The sequence below is a fragment of the Montipora foliosa genome, chromosome 5 (assembly GCF_036669935.1).
Source record: "Montipora foliosa isolate CH-2021 chromosome 5, ASM3666993v2, whole genome shotgun sequence".
Lineage (NCBI taxonomy): Eukaryota > Metazoa > Cnidaria > Anthozoa > Scleractinia > Acroporidae > Montipora > Montipora foliosa.
The window spans coordinates 1,617,263-1,637,262 of record NC_090873.1 but is presented as its reverse complement, the minus strand read 5'-3'; the positions used below and the strand labels follow the sequence as shown (position 1 = coordinate 1,637,262).

Sequence of the window (20,000 nt, the reverse complement as noted above, 5' to 3'; positions counted from 1 at the left end):
ATAATTTTTAGTAAGAGAAGCAATTATGTCGTTTTCTTCAAAACACAGGTCCATCGAAAATTCGATGAGTTGGTGATCTGAGTTCAAAATATCCTGAAATCCTTTAATGTTAGAAATCTTGTCTGGAATATTTGTGAGCAGTAGGTCCAAAATATTGTGGTTCCTGGTCCATGCATAAAGACATTGATGTTTTGAACCACATGACTTAATTAAATTAAGGAACAGGAGAGTCCTTGAAGAACTTTGAACAAATCTTTCCTGAAAAAAGATTTGAGAATTTATCACTATTAGATAATGTGACACAAGCCGCCATTTTAAGTTCTGATAATTATTTTACTTTTACATGTAATCTATGTGTTAATTTGGGTCTTTTCACAGGGATTTCAAATGGGAGCTGCATGGCTATCAGCTGTCTACTCCCATGTACTGTACATGTATGTTGTCAAGACTTTACCTCTCACCACTGGCTACAGACTGCCTTGAAAAGGTGGAGTAGATCACTAGAACCTTCCAATCTCTGTGATGCTTAACACAGTAGTGGCATCTGTTTGATGTTTTCAGTGAGCTTCCTCCATTGCTAAGGTACACAAATTAGAGTAATTCCTCAGGTCAAATAATAGCAGTTTTTATGAGTTTAATTTATAAAACCAAAAGTAATCACTTAGATGTACTGGTACATGTTGGTCAGTTAGATCTAAAAACAACGCTAAATACAGGGAAAGAGAGATATTAAAGCAAGTTGTGTGATATGTTTTGGTTTAATGTCTACAATGTAATTAATTTTGTTGACAAAGTGGCATGAACAAGTGAATTAACTGTATGACTAAGAGGTCGTATTTCATAACTTTATTAAGACCCTTGGCAATTTTGAGATGTTAAATTGACTCAATCTTTACAGAATCTTCAGTCAGCTTGACCTGTTAACCTAAACCTAACAGAAAGGAAGTCTATTCTGCAAAATCCATGCCGCATTCTTTAGTTTGCAAATCACTGTTTGAGAAGAGGTGTAATCTACAAGGACAAGGATAGTGTCTGGGTATATGTATGCTCCATGCTCTATGATGACACTTAAGCGTTTTTATAAACAGAGACTGTAATTTTAACATTATTATTAGTATTTATAATGTACTGCTCCCTGGGAGAACACTTATTTGTGAATTTAGATTCCGTGGATAAATAGAGTTTTGTAATTTTTTTTGAGGAAAGATGCAGACATCTTGTTTAAATTCTTGTGTTTGCCAAGCTTGGCCTTGTTTTCCTGTGTGATATCTTTACAGGTTTGTGGCACAAAGGCACCTTACCCATTATTAATGTTGGTTGGCTTTGATATTGTACAATGCATTGTATGTACCTTGGAGTTGAGAGGGCAGAAAGTGAAAATAGTCACTAAAGCCTGCTGGAGTTCCAGACCCCTAGTATGATTACCAGATTCCCAAGAAGTATACAACAACATTTGAATCTTTGGAAGGAACTGCAAACTTAAGGTTAGGAGATTTGGGCTTGCAGACTTTGAACCTCTCATTTTTTATTCCCATGCTGTTATTACTGTTGGATTTTAAAGTTGCTTGATGTAGCTATTATAGTAGTATCTCTGAGCATCCATGCCCTATTCTTTGTGAACAGTGTGTGGGTTGTTTACATGTATGTTGCACAGGGCTGTGATACGTGTTATCCAAGAAGACTAATCAATTGCAGATGTCCTGACAAACACACCGTTTTGTGTCTGGTTATTTGAAGAGTGACTCAGTTGATGTACATGTACAGCTGTATTAAGGAGGTTTTTTTGGTTAATACCAGTTCATAGCTATATTTGAAGGCACATCAATTGTTTGTAACGGGTCATGACTTTTTTTACTCCACAGATGCAAGTTATTCTTCAGTCTATTGTTTCATGGAATATAGAACATTGGAAGCCAGGTAAGTTATCTGCTATGATAAATTGCCAAGTTTGGAGAAGCGGCCTTTGTGTTGATAATTAGAGATAAGATTATTTTGACCCTGTCATGTGAAACCTCTATAATTATGGTTATTTTGTTTCTGTGAAGCATACAAATAATCTGTTTTCACCCCGTTTGGAATTATGTAGCTAGTGATTTTATTTAACAAATAGATTCCATGTTGCTGTGGGTCGATCTGTTCAGTAATAGATCACAGATGATGTCAAAATGTGGCATGAGGTGATACCTGAGTGTGTCTCTGATATTTTTACCACATTTGGATGTCATCTGTGATCTGTTACTGAACAGACCCACAGCTACATGGAATCTATTTGTTTTATATAATAAAGAATTAAACTTTATTCGCATAAAAGCTGATCTTGATGTCAATTGTGCGTCTGTCTGCATTGTTGGTGGGAATGAGGTTGTGGTTCATGTTGTACTGTTCTAAATTTGTTACTAGGAAGTTTTGAATTAATTAAGGACTAATTTATTGATGTATCTTTTTTTCTTCTGCTTTGAACATATTAAGTGTGTGGAATTATTTGAACAGGTGAGATGTGATTTACTGTTAATTTAAGTTTGTATTCTTTCTTTCTTAGAACTTCACGGAAGAGAGAAATTTAGGAAGTTGCAATTTGTTGTTGTTTTCATAACTGACAGTTAATGAATGTATAAAGCATTAGCTAATTATGGTAGCAACAACAAAATGTACATATTAAAAGGATAATTTTAGATTTACATAATGTAGTTGTTAACAAGAACCTTCTTTGCATGAACAATTACATTATGTAAATCTAAAATTATGCTTTTAATATGTACATTTTGTTGTTGCTACCATAATTAGTAACTAACTAATGCTTTATACATTCATTAACTGAAATTTCTGTAGAAAATGTTCTAGTTGTCTATCTTTTGCTGTTTCAGTATTAAGTGTATGAAAAAATTGGTGTTATTCTGTCATTGTAGATTATTTAATTGCGGGGAATACTGTATGTGAGTTTGGATTTGTTATTTATGTAAAGATTGTTAATAATTTTGCTTTATTTATTCTTTTGTTGCAGGTTAATTGCTATGTAAAGATTTGCATAGGAATTGTATGTGTAAAGTGTAGTTTTGATTAATAGAAATTTGTGGTTTGTTTTGCGTGGGATGGTTTAGGAAAAAATTTTTTTTAGGTGTATTTTGCTATATATTGTAAATATAAGTGTTTTTGAGGAAAAGAAAAAAAAATTGTGTATATAAAATATGTCTCATTTAGGGTTTTTGTGAAAATTTGGTATAATATAAGTGTCATTGATGTAAAAATCTGTGTGTATATATAAGTCTCAAGTAAGGCAACAGAGGTGAATGAAACAATCAATGTATTTTATTTGTATAATTTACATTGTAAGTAGTTATTACAAAAATTTTTGATATTAAATATTGTTACATATCTGAAGTTAATTAGTTTTACTGGAGAAACATTAAGTTTACATATTAGAAGTGCAGGATATGGACGATAGCTAGAAGTGATTCTCGAAGTTATCTGGACAATTTAAATCTATAACAGATAACTTCGAGAATCACTTCTAGCTATCGTCCATATCCTGCACTTCTAATACGTACGTTTCATTAGAAAGGCCGGTTATACACGAAAGTTAGAAGTTAAGTTGTCCTGATAAGTGCGAGAATAACTTCTAACTTTTGTGTATAACCAGCCTTTCTAATGAATTTTGGTGAAAGGGTTGATGAATGAAACGTACTTATTAGAAGTGCGGGATATGGACGATAGCTACAAGTTATTCTTGTACTTATCAGGACAATTTAAGTCTATTTTATAAGAGACAACTGCTTAAGTTGTCCTAATATGTGCAAGGAACACTTCTAACTTTCGTCTAGAACCCACACTTCTAATAAGTACGTTTTATTCATTGCTTCCAACTGTGTCGCATTCTGTCTCAGTTTGTTGGGTTTGAATCCTGTTGGAGCCGTGTGAATTTTTCAGATGTTTATAAGAGACAATTGTTTAAATTGTCCAGACATCTGCTTATATCTTAAGGGCATTTTGTGACTAATGTAAATAAGCGTACACATATCAGAAGTGCTTGTTATAGACGTAAATTAGAAGTTATTCTTGCACTTATCAGGACAACTTAAGTCTGTTTTATAAGAGATGACTGCTTAAATCGTCCTGATATGTGCAAGGAACACTTCCAACTTTTGTCTATATCCCACACTTCTAATACATACGTTTTATTCATTGCTCCCAACTGTGTTTTTCTGTCCCAGTTGGTTGGGTTTGAATCCCGTTGGAGCATTACACCAGCAACGAATGGGTTCAAATCCCGTTGAAGCAGTAGGTAAGTAAGCGTACATATTAGAAGTGCTTGTTATAGACATAAATTAGAAGTTATTCTTGCACTTATCAGGACAACTTAAGTCTGTTTTAGGGTTAAATCGTCCTGATATGTGCAAGGAACACTTCCAACTTTTGTCTATATCCCACACTTCTAATACATACGTTTCATTCATTGCTCCCAACTGTGTTGCTTTCTGTCTCAGTTTGTTGGGTTCGAATCCCGTTGAAGCAGTATGTAAGTAAGCGTACATGTTAGAAGTGCTTGTTATAGACATAAATTAGAAGTTATTCTTGCACTTATCAGGACAACTTAAGTCTGTTTTACAAGAGACAACTGCTTAAATTGTCCTGATATGTGCAAGGAACACTTCTAACTTTTGTATATATCCCGCACTTCTAATACGTACGTTTTATTCATTGCTCCCAACTGTGTTGCTTTCTGTCTCAGTTTGTTGGGTTCGAATCCCATTCAAGCTGCCCGAATTTTTCAGTGTGGTAAGATGAAACTCTGCCAAGTTACAAAAGACTCGCTGGAGCAGATTCGGAGCCACTTTAAATTTTCCATAATTACTTGAGTACAAGCTCCAAATTCACTTCAGAGAAAATTGAACATTTTGGCAGAGATGCATCTTTACCACGATTAGGGGTTACCGAGTTTGTTTAAAGTGCACCTAAAGGCAGTTTTTTTTTTATTGCCAAGATCATTCTTTCCACCTAAAGCAATTTTCACCTTGAAATATTGCTTTTCATGTGTCGCACAAGCCATGGCAGTCATATGGACCCACGACCGTGCAATGAAAGGCATGGGCCTATTCTTAATTTTAGGTCACAAACTGCTTTGCATTCAAGTTTTCAAAGAGTTTTTGCATTGCAAACCAGTTTGTTACGTAAAATTGAGAAAAGGCCCATGCTTCTGACAGCTCAGTCGTGGGTCCAAATGATTACCAGTTTTGCTAACTTTGCGTAACTTGCGTGGCACACAAAAAGCAAAATTTTGAGGTACAACTCGTACAAATGGCAAAATATATTTGCTTTTGGTGGAGAGATCGAAATTAGAAATGAATAATATTTGAGTTTAGGTGCACTTTATGAAATAAAAGGATTCAAGGTGGCTCAAACCAGGCTCAAAACTTGGATTGACACTTCAACACTATCACTTAAAAGCAATGTTGTGCTACCATATCAAACACCAATAATTGCTTAAAAAGATTCTGTCATTTTTGTGATGTAAAAGGTTACTAAAGCCCTGCAAACACACCCCATATTTTGGCTTTAGCTGCTCATATCTCAAAAACGAATTTGGTGACCCCCCTTTTTTATTTTTGAAATGTACTCAGCATGCCATAATGAAACTTTCCGCAAAGTTTAAAAAAAATTCTGTGGAGCGGATCCAGAGCCACCTTAAATAATTGAAAATATAATGTAGCTCTGAATCCACTCCACAGAATTTTTTTAACCTTTGCAGAGAGTTTTGTCTTGGCCTGCTGATCACTTTTGTACAATAAAAAATTGGGGTCACCAAGATCATTTTTCAGATATGGGCAACTAAAGCCAAAATATAGGGTGTTTTTGCAAGGCTTTCTTGTTGCCAAGGTAACTTGTTATACCAAAAAATGACTATCTTGTTCAGCAATAATTGGTGTTTCACACGGTACTATAACATCCCTGTTATGTAATAAAGTATTGTAGTGTCAATCCTTCTAATAACAAGACAAATATAAGCAAATGGCATTGGTAATGCCAGGAAGTGGGGAGGGGTAATTGGGGGCCATGCTTTTCAGTGCATCTCGTGAACTGTGAACTGTGAACCTTGAACCTTTGTTCAAGGGGCCACTCTTGGGTGAAAGTATTATGGTCTGCTTTGCTTTCTTGTGGGAGAGTTACTTTTCCTTTAAAATCTTCTCGGCACCTGAAACAAAAGCAAAGGGAAAACAACTTGTAAGGTACTATTAGCCAAACACAAGGAACTCTTAATAATTATTTCTTTTCTTTGTGAGTTGGAGGGATGGGAGGGATGAAATAATGAAAAAATAATGAAAGTTCTAGAAAGAAGCAGACTGACAACAATTTTTATAAAAGTGACGACACATTTGAAATTAAATTTACAAGACATGTTTCGGTCGTGCAACGACCATCTTCAGTTGAAAGTAGAATTAATTTGAAGTTACATTTGAATTTATAATATGCTAAACAAAGATAAATAACAACGTGAAATAAATTGAGAATCTAACAAAATAGCGAGAGGTAACAAAAGAAAGTATACAATGGAACATGTTGATTAAAACGAGAGAGTCAAATTAACATGATATAATTGCTTGTTTAAAGAAGGTTGCTCCCAGGAGATACGTAACGCTTCTTTTATCTTCACCTGGAATTTTAAGGTTGCACGGTCTATAACTTCCAAAACATTCAGCAGAGTAGGAGTTACGGCATGCCTCGGATTGTTGAAGGTGTTGAAAGATATGTGAGGTCCTGTCCCTATTTAGGTGTTCGCGAATGCGTGTCGAGAGGTGTCGGCTAGTTTCGCTGACATAGCAAGAATTACAGCTTGCACAGGTAAATTCCAGGTAAAGATAAAAGAAGCGTTACATATTTCCTGCGAGCAACCTTCTTTAAAAAAGCAATTATACCATGTTAATTTAACTCTCTCGTTCTAATCACCACATTCCATTGTACACTCTTTTTTGTTACCTTTGGCTATTTTGTTAGATTCTCAATTTATTTCACATTGTTATTTATCTTTGTTTAGCATATTATAAATTCAAATGTAACTTCGCATTAATTCTACTTTCAACTGAAGATGGTCGTTGCACGACTGAAACATGTCTTGTAAATTTAATTTCAAATGTGTCGTCACGTTTATAAAAATAATGAAAGTGTGGTAACATGAAAGTCGGCAAAGATTTGCTGAAGCAGATTCGGAGGCACTTAGTTTTCCATACTTGAGTGATAGCTCGAAATTATTTCAGAGCAAATTTTATATCTTTGTGGAGATATCTCATCCCTGTTATCACTTTCGAGCAATCAGACGAGGGATTACCGACTTACCTATGGGAATCTAAGGATCAAAGGAAAACAAAATATGGTGGAATTTGGAGGTAAATTGTGACCAGTTCTTTTTTTGTCTAAACCAAATGCACTTAGAGAATACAATGGGCCCTTTCCAGCTGGCGTTCACATGGTACAAAAACCGCTATACTGAAGAGCAAATTGTGCACTGGAACATCTAAAACAAAGAACATTTAAGTTAAGTTGCTTTGGTTTAGATGTCCCTGTGCACAGTTTCCTCTCCAGTATGGCGCTTTTTGTTCCCCACGTGATCGCTGGCTGCAAAGGGCCCATTTACAACTGGAACAACAATTTTGGTTATGGGGAAAGGCCACGAAGCACGAGGAACGTTTTGAATGATTTCCATTACAAAAACAACGAGACAAGCCTTATACATGCTGTCATAATAATAATTTAAAGGGAACCAATACCCTTCAAGTAATACAGTAACTTACATGTAAAGGGAATCCATACCCTTACAAAAAGAAAATTGGAAAGCAGAGAAAATTGATAGATTCGAATTTGTTTTGAGCTATGGAGGACGGAACAAACCAAATCAACCTTGCACAATTTGCAGATGATCCAAACCTTTTTTTTGAGCACTCAGTTAAAAAAAAAAAATTGTTGACACCTATGGAACTTAGCTTGTTTTAAGTGCAATATATAGAAACACAAAGTAATTTAGCAAGAAAAGTGGCTTGAAAATGATCGGATAGTCCACAACGGAAATCTACAGATTATTTCTCGTAACCACTCCAAAAAACACATGGCTATCTGCGGCCTTTCCCTACATCTAGGTACGACGGAAAGCCGCAAGAATCTGGAACAAAAATTCATCACCCTTAATCATCACGGTATTAACAAACGCTTTTCATTTAACTAATATATTCCTATTTTTCATGTTGCCATGTTACTACGAATAGCGTAGCTCCTACTCTACTATAAGAACTACACATACATGTAACCCATTATTTCTCGTAATAATTATGAGAAAGGAACAATTAACTTAGTGTTTAGCCTAGAATATGAGAACATGAGAGAAACCATAAAGTGCACCTAACCCCAAAATATTTTTTTCGCTAAAATAAATCTTTGCAACTGTTCGAAACGCATTGCGGCCATTTTTTCCTTTTTCTAACAAATCCTGCCATTTTATAGGCTTCGAAAGTTGCGAAAATCCAAGCATCTTTTGTTCACGACTGAGTCAGAAGGGGAGTGGGTCTATTCCCGCTTTGACGTCACATACTGATTTACATTGCCTTAACTCTTTGTAAAAATGCATGCAAAGTAGATTGTGACGTCAAAGCAGGAATAGACCCACTCCCCTTCTGACTCGGTCGTGAACAAAAGATGCTTGAAGCCTATAAAATGGCAGGATTTGTTAAAAAAAGGAAAAAATGGCCGCAATGCGTTTCGAACAGGTGCAAAGATTTATTTTAGCGAGAAAAATATGTTGGGTTAGGTGCACTTTAACACAATGGGAGAGGAAAATTAAGATTACAAAAAGTTTGCGGGGAAATGAAAACTACAATTTGGGATTGCAACAATTTATTTAATCTTTTCCCGGTTATTCCCTTAAAAATAAAGAACTCTTCATCTACTGTACTCAGAGTGTTTCTAAAAATAACGTTTTATCGTTAATACCCTAAAAAAGACAGACAGAAACATTTGAAAAACTGGAGGCCAATTTCCCTTTTAAATGACCACTAGCAAATTGGTGCAAAAGCCGTTGCTATTCCTCTTGAGAAAGTCCTGCCTTCAATTATCAGCTCTAATCAAACAGGATAAATGACACAACCGTCTTTTCAAATAATTATATTGACTCACTGAAAGAACTTTTTGACCTTCTGAAACAAGTTTCAAGTTGAAAGTTGTGCTGGCCTTAGAATAAACCATTTCAGTTAAGTCAGCACAATTATGGCTTGGTTCCTTACCTGCATCATAAAGACTCAGTGCTGTGAACTGATAAGCCAACGTTTGTCCTCAGGGATGTCTTCTCAAAAACTGACGAGAAAGTCACAACCAAGAAAAACTTGTTTGATAAGTTAGACATCAAAATGAAAAGATTACAACATATTTGGTGATGTAGGGATATACATGTATCATTAGATCAATATCACTGAAGAAAGACTAGATGATCGGAAGATAACAAACTTGAATAATAATTAGCCCCTTTTAAGGCGGCTCAAACCGGTTTCAACAATTTGGACGGAGTGTATTATTACATGTATTTCACTTAATGGCAATGTTATGCTACCATGTCAAACACCAATAATTGCTTATCAAAATGCACATGTTACCATGACATAATAAATTACTATGGCAACAAAAGAACCATCTTAAAAAAGCCCTATATTTTGCTCTTAAGTAGTTATATCTCAAAGGTTTTTATATGCATAACGGAAGTGTGAGGGGAGGGGTAAGAGATTTAGGAGAAAACAAAGTGGGAGGGGGTGGAGGGAGGCTATAGCCCCCAGCCCTCCCTCTCAGCGGCCCCTGTTTAAATGCAAGTATCACAGTCATTAAAACTTTACGCCCAAATGATAACATATCCAGGTTCTACTGTGACACAGTTATGTACTGGTCAGAAATAAATAGTGATACCCAAAAGAAAAGAGTGTTTCTGATCGAATCAAGTTATTTGAAACAACCAGTTTATTAACATAAACAAAGTTCCTGCGTTTTTAATTCCCAATGTGGAACTAAACAAATACTGAGATGACCGACGAAATCCTAACGCTTGACTATTTTGTCATTGAAGGAAAGAATAGCTTTATTTCACTCAAAGAAGTCTTATTAAAATAATAAATAAATTCAGTATGCTAATGTAGTGCCACGGAAAACACTTATGATTTTAAATTTAAAAGCTTACTTGCAAAATCAGCTCCAGCACCTTGATTGAACAGCAATAACTGTATTCTTCTACTGCAGGAAAAATACATGTACAAACAAAACTATTAGTTTCAACACACTAGAACAACAACTTCCTTTTTGAAGAAAAAATGAATTAAAGTTATCTGTACTTCAGTACATTTACTACCCCTATTGTACCAATGTCAAACACACTATGTTGCATTCTTCTCGTGTGCGATAGCGAAATCGTTTTGCGGTGTATTCAGCATCTTGAAGTCTCTATGGGCTGATAGTTACACTCAGAAACAGAAATCATTTACAGACTGGAAAATACCATCACCGGATAGGGAAAATGACTCCTTTTTATTCATTACCCTTGTCCTTATATATTAATAATTTTTGGTTTATCTACACGCACTAGTCTTATAGTTAAGGGTGGGAAGAGAGAGGGGCGACGTCAAAATCCCAATAACAAAGTTATTAAGTTAACCCTTTTGTTTTGAAAGAGCGAAGATGAAAACAAGTCTCAAATTTGCGACTTCTCTAGATACTTTAGTCGCAAAGGGAAAAATTCAGTTGCAAATGCGACTGTATCGGTCGCAATTTCAAGCCCTGTCTAAAAAGGATCATTACAAAAAAATGTAAACTGATTCAAAATGCAGAAAGGAAACTGCTCAGTTCACCTTAGTTACGCTTGCCCCTGTGCACCCTTCCTCTCCTTAACTCTATAAAAATGCATTTGGGCAAGGCACTGTTCGGCATCCTACCACACTTGCCAAATGAAAGGCTTACAACAGGTCACAACGATGTTGCAAAAATATCTGTACTCATGCACAATATGTTTGTCGGAAGCCATTGCTCAGATTTATTTTCAGGTATATTTTGTAAAGTTTCCTTTACTTTGATGCAGTTAGTACTATTCAAAGACTAAACATACATAGCAGGAGTCACGAAAGAATATTGTTTAAGCTCCAGTCTCCGGGAAAACACCCTTGCCATGGCAAATTGTAACAATTCAAGCAACAAAAGCAAAAAAAGAAACCTTCAATAAGGGAATTGTCAGAAATTATCAGGGGAGGGGAGGGGGTGGCGATTATCAGCGACGAAAACCCCCAAATAAATTATGCCTCCAAATTTGTTAGACGGTGGTAGAAAAATGGTTCAGTACTTTTAATAAAGCAGTGATGCAAATTTTATGTATCTCTGCTGGAGAAACAAATCAATAGTATGAAAATTGTTTCTACCAGTGGAAACCAAGATACCAGTACACGCAATAGCTTGTCTTGCTTAAAAGGCAGGAAATATAAAATTTTTGCATGGCATGATGCAAGATGCAGTTATTATTGTGATGTAATATGTCACTGTGGCAATGGGCAAGCCCTGTAAAAACACCCTTTATTATGTCTTTCGTTGCTTATATCTCAAAAACGAACTTGCGTTTTGCAAAGTTTAAAACAATTCTGTACAGTGGATTCAGAGACACCGTACTTCTGTGATTCTGATTCTGTTGTACAGATTTTTTTTAAACTTTGCCAAAAGTTTCATCTTGGCCTTCTGATCACTTTTCAGCGATCAAAAAGGGAGATCACCGAGTTGGTTTTTGAGATATGAGCAACTAAATCCAAAATACAGGGGGTTTTTTTTGCTGGGCTTTCCCATTGCCAAGGTAACTTAATACATCACAATAATGGCCGCAACTTGTTTGGAAATAATCGGTTTTTCATATGGTACCATAACATTGCTGTTAAGTGATACAGCATTGAAGCGTTATTCGTTCTAAAGAGAGTGTCTTCGATTTGTTAATACTATTTTGAGCCACCTTACATCTAAGTGTCAATGGATTTGGCACTAGAGCAGTAATTGGGGACACTAATGAAATTAACTCAAATCAAATCAAATCAAATTTGGTTTTTGAGAAGGGAAAAGAAAGTCTCAAAAAACTGTGACCCTCCCCTGTTCTCCACCCCCCCCCCCCCCATCCCCCTGCCAATTTCAGACAAGTACCCAAGTGTCCTTGATTGGCAACGAAAATCCTGTAATTTGAAATTACCACCATAACAAAAAAAAATGTTCTAACATTTGCAAAATCTCATTCTGGCAAGATATTGGATCAGCTTGCTTTCTTAAGAGTTTTCCATCCTCCTCACTATTCACTGAAGGATAGAAATTTCCAGTTGAATTATAACAATGTGCTGTACAGCCAGCCACATCTTAAGTTAAATTCTGAGATGCCTCTTACCTTAGCATAAGGCTTTCTTGCCCTTTCAACCACCTGCAGCTACAGCTCCATGCTGCCATAATTATTTCCCTTTGAAAACACAAATCAATAATTTATGATAGTGTTTTCAAACTCATAGTAAAAAGAATACAATGATTAACCAAAATAAAAATACTGGTTTAGAAACTGAAGTCTGGGATACATAAAATAAGGGCTTGGAAAATGCAATTATCCAAAAAAATTTCTTGAAACATCAACATCAAGGAGTGACAGAGGTTGGACATTGATGACAGGGAACTTCCTATACTCTATACTCTAAGAAAATTGCTTTCCATTTCATGTATAATCCTTTCTCCCCGTGTCATTTCCAAGGAAATTAGTGGCCCCCATGCACTTTAAGATGTCAGAACTAGACAGAAAAGATAATAAAAGTTATTCTAAAATAACTAACACTAATAATCGTAATTTTGAAACTAAGCCAAGCATAAGTAGTATACATGTGCTAATAATAATAATATTAATCACGGCAAGACTGAGTCTAATCAAAAGAGATTAATGCATATCTAATTACATATTAATGTTGCTGTACCTCTGGTGTACCCAGAGAAAATCTCTCTGATCTCAGAGCAGAATAGAGAATCAACAAACTCAACTGATGTACACCTGTACATGAACATTTCTTTGTTTGTACATTTTATAACGGGGGATCAAACCTGGGAACAAGTTCTCCGTAAATTTAGAATTCACGACTCTTGTTGAGCTTTGAAAATGTAGAACAAGACTAAAAGATTATTGAGCAAGATCCTACCTTGGTAGGGCTCTATTCTTGTCCACATATCAAAGAAGCTTTCTGTCTTGTTTTATGACCTCAATGGGATAAGTATAATTCCTAAAAAAACATTGAGGCACTGCTTATGGAGATCATTATACTATCATAGTCTATCAATCTTGTCCCAACACCAGACACCAGCAGGAACAACCCCAGGTGTCAGCTTTAGAGAGGTTTCAATGGATACCAACAGTGCATGCACCCTTGAACCCAGTCCAAGTCCATAGCAATTAATTTTAAATATCCAAATTTGATAAAATAATTCTGGGGAATAACAAAGATTTATGTAAGATTTCAACCTGATGCTTGTGAAAGAAATAAATTATAGGAGAAAACAAAGCTTATTGCCTGCATTGCTTTCAATTGGTACCTACCCTCCACCGAATAATCAACAAATTAATAATAATAATTATTGGGATGGTAAACCGCATGGGCGAGTTTGCAAAACATACAAATGTACATGTAGCCTCTTCCTAATGTGATGGAAAAAGAGAGCCAGTGGGTCTGGGGAACACCACAAGAGAAAGAAGTTCGAGAAATCAAGTCTTGCTTGACAAGACCACCTACATGTAGCTTTGTACAACCCTAACAGAGAAACCAAGATCTCTATAGATTCATCTTCCTTTAGACTGGGTGGCATCCTTCTTCAAATTTAAAGGAAGATGACCAAAGCTGGAGAGCAGTAGTATTTACATCAGGGGCACTCACCCACACAGCATGTAGATATGTGCAAATTGAACAAGAGGCCCTTTACATTGACTTGGGTGAATGAGCGGTGCAGTGACTACATGTATATCGTGGGTAAATTCATCATTGCAGAAACAAACCAGAAGCCACTAGTCCCACTTATCACAAAATGTCAACAAAATTCAACTAGAATAAAGTGGTCCAGAATATGCCACATGCATTTTCACTTGAAAGAAGTAGTTCATGTGCCTGGAAAAGAAATAGCAGATAACTGTACACTCTCCACGATCCAGTCACAATCGTTTCAATAACTTTTAAAATAAATGGGCTAATCAATGTAAGTGGCAGTCACTCTTGTTTTTTACAAGGGTTTGAATGAAAATGCAATGTACGACAGCTTAGAAGAAAGGAACATATTATCGTACCATGTAAACTAACAATTAAACATTCACAACCTTAAAATATTTTAACTCTGCTCATGCAACAGTTCCCAATATATCAAAAACCTATATCAGACTATTTTAACTTGTTGAAAAGCAAGAATCATTTCGCAATTAAGTATGAGGGCTTTGGGTTGCTTATAAGGGGAAATAAAATTGGAAGCGTTCTACCGAACTTGAAGACAGGAAACACTAATAAATATACATAGGAAGAATACAAAATAAAACACTGGCGTGAACAAAACCTTTCTTACTAATTTTTGAAGGAAGGACCTTAATTTGGTAAATTGTTCAACACAAGGTTAACCAGAATTTACTAACGCTAGATTTCCTTGCATCAAAGGTGCATTGATGTTGGGTAATTTAAATCTGAAGGAAGATTTGCTCTCACGAAGGACTAACACTGTAAATGGATTACTGCTCACCCACTGCTGGAGTCCGCAATCAGACTAAGAGAATGCCAAATGCCTGTTCATTATTTCTAATTTCGGGTCCAGATTAGGAACTTACAATAGGCAGTTGGAAGCTAGCCGGAAAAAAAATAATGAGAAAGTGCAATGAAATTGAACAATCATTGGTTCCACTCCAAATGAGTAGTCATCCTGTACATGGTCGTTAACTTACAACTGTATTTAGAGAGAGCATAATAAACAAAGTTGGGCAGTGAAAGATTTGTTTTTAATCGTTTTATTGGTTACCAATAAAGCCTGACAAGTTACTTGAAGTGTTCTATTAGTGTTAAAAACCTTTACAAAAAAGTTGTTCATGCACCAGTGATCTTAAAATGATTATAGTTTAGGACAAACCCACAAACCTAGTCAAAATTGATCAGTTGAAGACATAGCACAAAAGTCAACTGGAATTTAAAATAGTCCAAATTGGTAAATTGAAAGACTTGTACAAAAAACAAATAATTTTAAATAGTCGCTAAAAGTTCTTATAATTTTACAGACAGAACGAGGTCAAAATACCTGTCGTAAGAGTTACTATAGTAAAGCGAATCCATACCCATACAAAAAGAGGACTTTAAACCATAGGAAACTGATAGCCGTGTCAATATTTTTGGGAGATTTGGAGGAGGCAACGGGTACTTTGTACTCTACAATTCTCAGGACGCTGCCACATTAAATCCTACAGTACATCAATAATTCTTTAATTTTGAGTTGGACGAAAGGACTATTAGGCATCAACGAAGAGCGGAGAACTTTTATTGGCCAAAGAATTGCACACAGCATAAAATAGCTTCCTTCCTTCCTAAGTTACAAAGGAAGTAAAGTTTTCTGTCTTTCCGTTCAAGATATTTTAAAACGTTCTTTATAAAACAACACTTCACATGGAATAAAGAAGAAACCAAACCCTGGCTGTCCCTATTGTACCAATGTCCAGCACACTACACTTGTATGTTGCATTTATTCTTCTCATGCGCGACAGCGAAATAGTTTTTTGGTTTATTCAGTGTAGTATGAACAGCATCTTAAAGTCTCTCTGGACAGATAAAATAGGTACACTTTTGGTAGTGGGTCTAAAACACAGGTCACAATCCACAGGTCACTTGTTGCAGGTCATTGTTTTAGCTTTTTGATAGCCAAAACCTCTCAATTTGGCTAACCCTAGGCCTAAAATCCAACCTTAGGCCTAGGGTTAGCCAAATTGAGGGCTTTGGTTACTTTCCAAAAGGTAAAACAATGACCTGCAACAAGTGACCTGGGGAATGTGACCTGTGTTTTAGACCTGCCGCACTTTTGGAAATAGAAATCATTTACACAGTCGAAAATATCATCACAGGATAGGGAAAATGACTCATTTATGCTTATATAACCCTTTTCCTTATAATGATTTATCTACATGTACTTAGTTGGTGGGAAGAGATCGGGGCAACGTCAAAATCCCAACAATAATAAAGGTTAAGTTAACCTTAAGGTAACTCCCTTGAAATTGTTCTACTATCGAACATTTTTGGAAACTTGGCATAATTAACATTCATGATATGAACATTAAAAAAAAATGCAATAAAAAAATGGCGTCACCGTGCTTGTTTACGTGTCAGCAGGTGTTTTCTCGTTAAAAATTTGAATCACCCTCATACAGAATTACATGTAAGTCTTGGTTACATCAAAGACAAAATAAAGCTTCTTTTATTTACATAGGCAGTATTGCTTCATTTACGCCGTCTTTGATTCCCTGGTTGTGGGAATAGTGCACTTTTTGGGACAGTTCCGTGGTTATCTTGAAGTCCTCTCCTTGGGTAAAATACACCCAGTATGGAACTGTTTTCCAAAAAAAATTCATGTTCTACTATCAAACTTTTTTTCTTCTTCAAATATGTTCTTTATTAGACTGTTCTTAGCAAATACCTGAAAAAAAAAATCGGGGGTCACCGTGCTCGTTCGAGGGAACAGAAGCATTTATTTCGCTATCGGGTTTAGTTTGAGCAAAATCTCGTACGTTTTGTATGCGCACGTGCTCATGTGCGTGCGCTAATGACGCGAAAATCGTGCGCAGTAGGGATGCGCAATGCAATACTAAGGAATTACCTTAAGGTTTCCAGACAGTGATCTCCAGAACTTCAAAACATTGAATGCGCGTGTTGACCGGCTGCTCAAACTCCAAATACCGGTATCCTTTGCTATTGACCTCCGAACCATTAGCGTGGAATTTGCGCCCAAAAATGTCATATCATTGTATGAATAACTGTGTTAACATCATCTTTTTGTGCTATATTATCTCACTGTTTTAGTATATACCAAAACAACTATTCACCTCAGTGTCGGTGGGTTGTGGTGGATATTTACTGGGCCGCTTTGCGGCTCTGTAAATATCCACCATTAGCCACCTCAATTTTGGTGAATAGTTGCTAATTATTCAGAAGTTTGAACTTGCTCTTTTTACAGGACAAGTACGCAAGTTAACTTCTAGAGGTCAAAACCGAAATTCAACATAGAAACCATTTAAAAATTCTTACCGTCGAGTCGATCCTGCAATGAACGTGTTTACCGCAACAAGAGACGGACCAAGTACTTCTCTTCTGCCATTTCTGCCTATCACAAGTTAAAAAGCTAGCAAAGAGTTGTTCATCTTATTTGTGATTTCCCACGATGTAGGCTCACTGGCTTAGCAGGCTCCAAATAATAGATTCTCCCTCTGACAGCTTTTCCTCCAATCACATTTAACTTGTCCCTACACTGTGTGCACATCAGAACACCTTGTGACTGTAATAGAAGACAAGAATGGGTGTGGGGACTAAAATATCATCATACGCGGCTCCTGAATGAATGTACTAATTATTCATGGGATGTCCACAGTAAAGGGAAATAAGATGTAACTACACATGTATGTATCATAATCCCGTGTTATTTCATTCCAAACCTAAATTTTGTTATCTGAAGTTGCTATTGTTTGTCATTTTTAACGTACTGTAGTTTGTTTTTTAGTGTTGTTATCCAGCATTCCCGCACTACAAGCCAAGACTAGCTCGGCTACTTGCGTTAGTGTGTTTCTCTAAGCCTACTTGGGGATTTAAACAAACTATATAAAACAACAAAACAATAAGACTTACTGAACGTATCATTTCAGCACAAACGTGTCAAGCAAAACACTTTTTCATTAGTTCAAACTGTCCAAGAGCTTCCAAAAGAAGCATTAATTATGCACAACATCCAAACTCAGTGCCAAAAACACAAGCTCACTCTGTTGGGAACGAATTGTACAACAAATGAAATAAGAAAAAATATATTTTGCATACTTTGAGTGTCAGCGCTGACCAGAAGAAATACCTTTAAAAACCCCGGGTATTCTAAATTTTGCAAATTGTGATAAATGAAAAGATACCTTTAAGTCGGTGCAATGTACGACTGCTTAATAAAATGGAACGTACTATCGTACCATGTAAACTCACTAACGTTCACAACATAAAGCACTTTAACTCTGCTCATGGCACAAAAACTATATCTGAGACAACTTTAATCTGTTGAAAAGCAAGATGCCTTTCTCGATTAAGTATGAGGGCCTTGGGTTGTTTTTAAGGGAAACAAAATTGGAAGCGTTCCAGCGAACTTCAAGCCTAGTGTTTCCTAAGTACAATGTACAAGGGAGAATCAAAACTAAACATTGTCGCGAATGAAACCTTTCTTATTTATTGTGGCTTCTAAAAGGAAGGAGCTGAATTCGATAAATTGTTCAACACGAGGTTAACCCGACTTTACTTTCGCAAATTTGCTTGCATCAAAGGTGAATTGGTGTTGTGTAATTTAAATCCGAAGGAAGATTGGCTCTCACGAAGGACTAACACTGAAAATGGATCACTGCTTTACTCACCCACTGCCAGAATCCGCCATCAGACGTAGAGAAAACCAACTTGGATATTTCTTATTTCGTGTCCAGATTATTCGCAGTCCTGCATCCCAATGTGATATTTTGGCCGAGTGAAGGACTAGGTTGAGAGAAGCAAGTCCCCTCGAGGAACCCTCGAGGGCAGAGGGGCCCACCCACCAAGGCCAGGTGAAACAAATCAAACACGAGGGGACAAAAAAACTCCGAGTTCATATTTGAATAGCGCATCTATGGCCATAGGCAAGTGGGTACCAGATACCAGCAAGATTTAGATAGTGAATTTGTAATTTCCAATTACCAGCACAAAAGGCTTCCAGTTAACAAAGGAAGTAAGAAAAAAAATCACGCTTGTTACTCAGCGAGCCACAGGGGTTGGATATGAAATATAGGCAGAATTTTCATAATGAATAGGTTACGTTCGATGTATCAATATTCACACATAGCTACAAGGCTTCATGGTTAAATTTGAACATTCTTTTGTTTAGAAATCTCCCTTGAGACTTGAGACAAAGAAAATAGAACTGAGCAGTGAAATTTGGCAATAAAGCCTCGTAGCCTGCCTGAATATTGATATATCAGTTGCACTAGGCTAATTGCTATTTCACGTTAACAACAGCCAGAAATAGGTCAGAACTGCGGAATGGACATAAAATGGCAGTTAAAAAAGATAATCGTAGTAGACAGACAGGCAACTTGGGCAGTTAAGAGCCGGAAAAAATATGAATGACATAAAAAAGGTCATTCAAAATTTTACGGTTTGCACATTTCTTACTCAGCGATAATGAATTCTTACTTCCCGTTAACAATGCAAAAAGAGTACGACTTATTTCCGGTTAACAATGGTCGAGAGAAGATCACATCTGCGGAGTGGACACAGTACATAGATCATCACATTTAGAGAAGTAGAGAAGGAACTAAGGGTCTGTTTTCTATGGTCTCGGTTACCCGAGACCGCCCTCCTCCCGAAACAACTTTACCGAGCGTCTATATGAGAATTGCGTGACCGAGACAAAATTGACCCTACTTAATTATGCTTATATTTTAAGACGCATCATCAAAAAATGCGTCTCATCATTTGCCTTTCTTTCTTTCTAGTTCGTATTATTTAATTATAGTTGCGTTTTCACATTCAGCAAATGGACTATCAATCTTAACGCAGCAGTAACATGTAGTTTAAAAAAAAGGCTGTTTATGAATCGAGAGTTTCCGTTGACAGCGCTGAGGATTTTGGCGGGAAAAAACCGAGGGTGTAAAGTGTAGGTTGCAGGTTACAGGTTACAGGTTACAGGTTAGGGTTGCAGGTCATTGTTTTACTATA

At 36.3% G+C, this 20,000-nt stretch overlaps 2 long non-coding RNA genes across 5 annotated transcripts in view; one reads left to right on the top strand and one right to left on the bottom strand.

Moving 5' to 3' along the window:
- Positions 1 to 3,212, top strand: part of LOC138003333 (uncharacterized) — a 22,033-nt gene extending 18,821 nt beyond the window's left edge. For all 3 annotated transcript variants that reach the window (XR_011123498.1, XR_011123500.1, XR_011123499.1), the window contains 5 exons: positions 379 to 582; positions 1,278 to 1,484; positions 1,863 to 1,917; positions 2,470 to 2,490; positions 3,002 to 3,212. This is a non-coding gene — a long non-coding RNA (uncharacterized lncRNA). The remainder of the gene's footprint in view (positions 1 to 378; positions 583 to 1,277; positions 1,485 to 1,862; positions 1,918 to 2,469; positions 2,491 to 3,001) is intronic.
- Positions 3,213 to 3,284: 72 nt separating this feature from the next.
- Positions 3,285 to 18,741, bottom strand: LOC138003332 (uncharacterized). Of its 2 annotated transcripts, XR_011123496.1 has the most exons (8): positions 18,668 to 18,740; positions 17,910 to 18,040; positions 17,316 to 17,562; positions 13,206 to 13,286; positions 12,419 to 12,487; positions 10,199 to 10,251; positions 9,261 to 9,330; positions 3,285 to 6,187 (listed from the first exon to the last, which is right to left on the bottom strand). It is a non-coding gene; the product is annotated as an uncharacterized lncRNA (long non-coding RNA). The 2 variants fall into 2 exon arrangements; XR_011123497.1 differs by lacking the exon at positions 17,910 to 18,040 and having other exon boundaries at positions 18,668 to 18,741.
- Between the last annotated feature and the right edge of the window lie 1,259 nt (positions 18,742 to 20,000).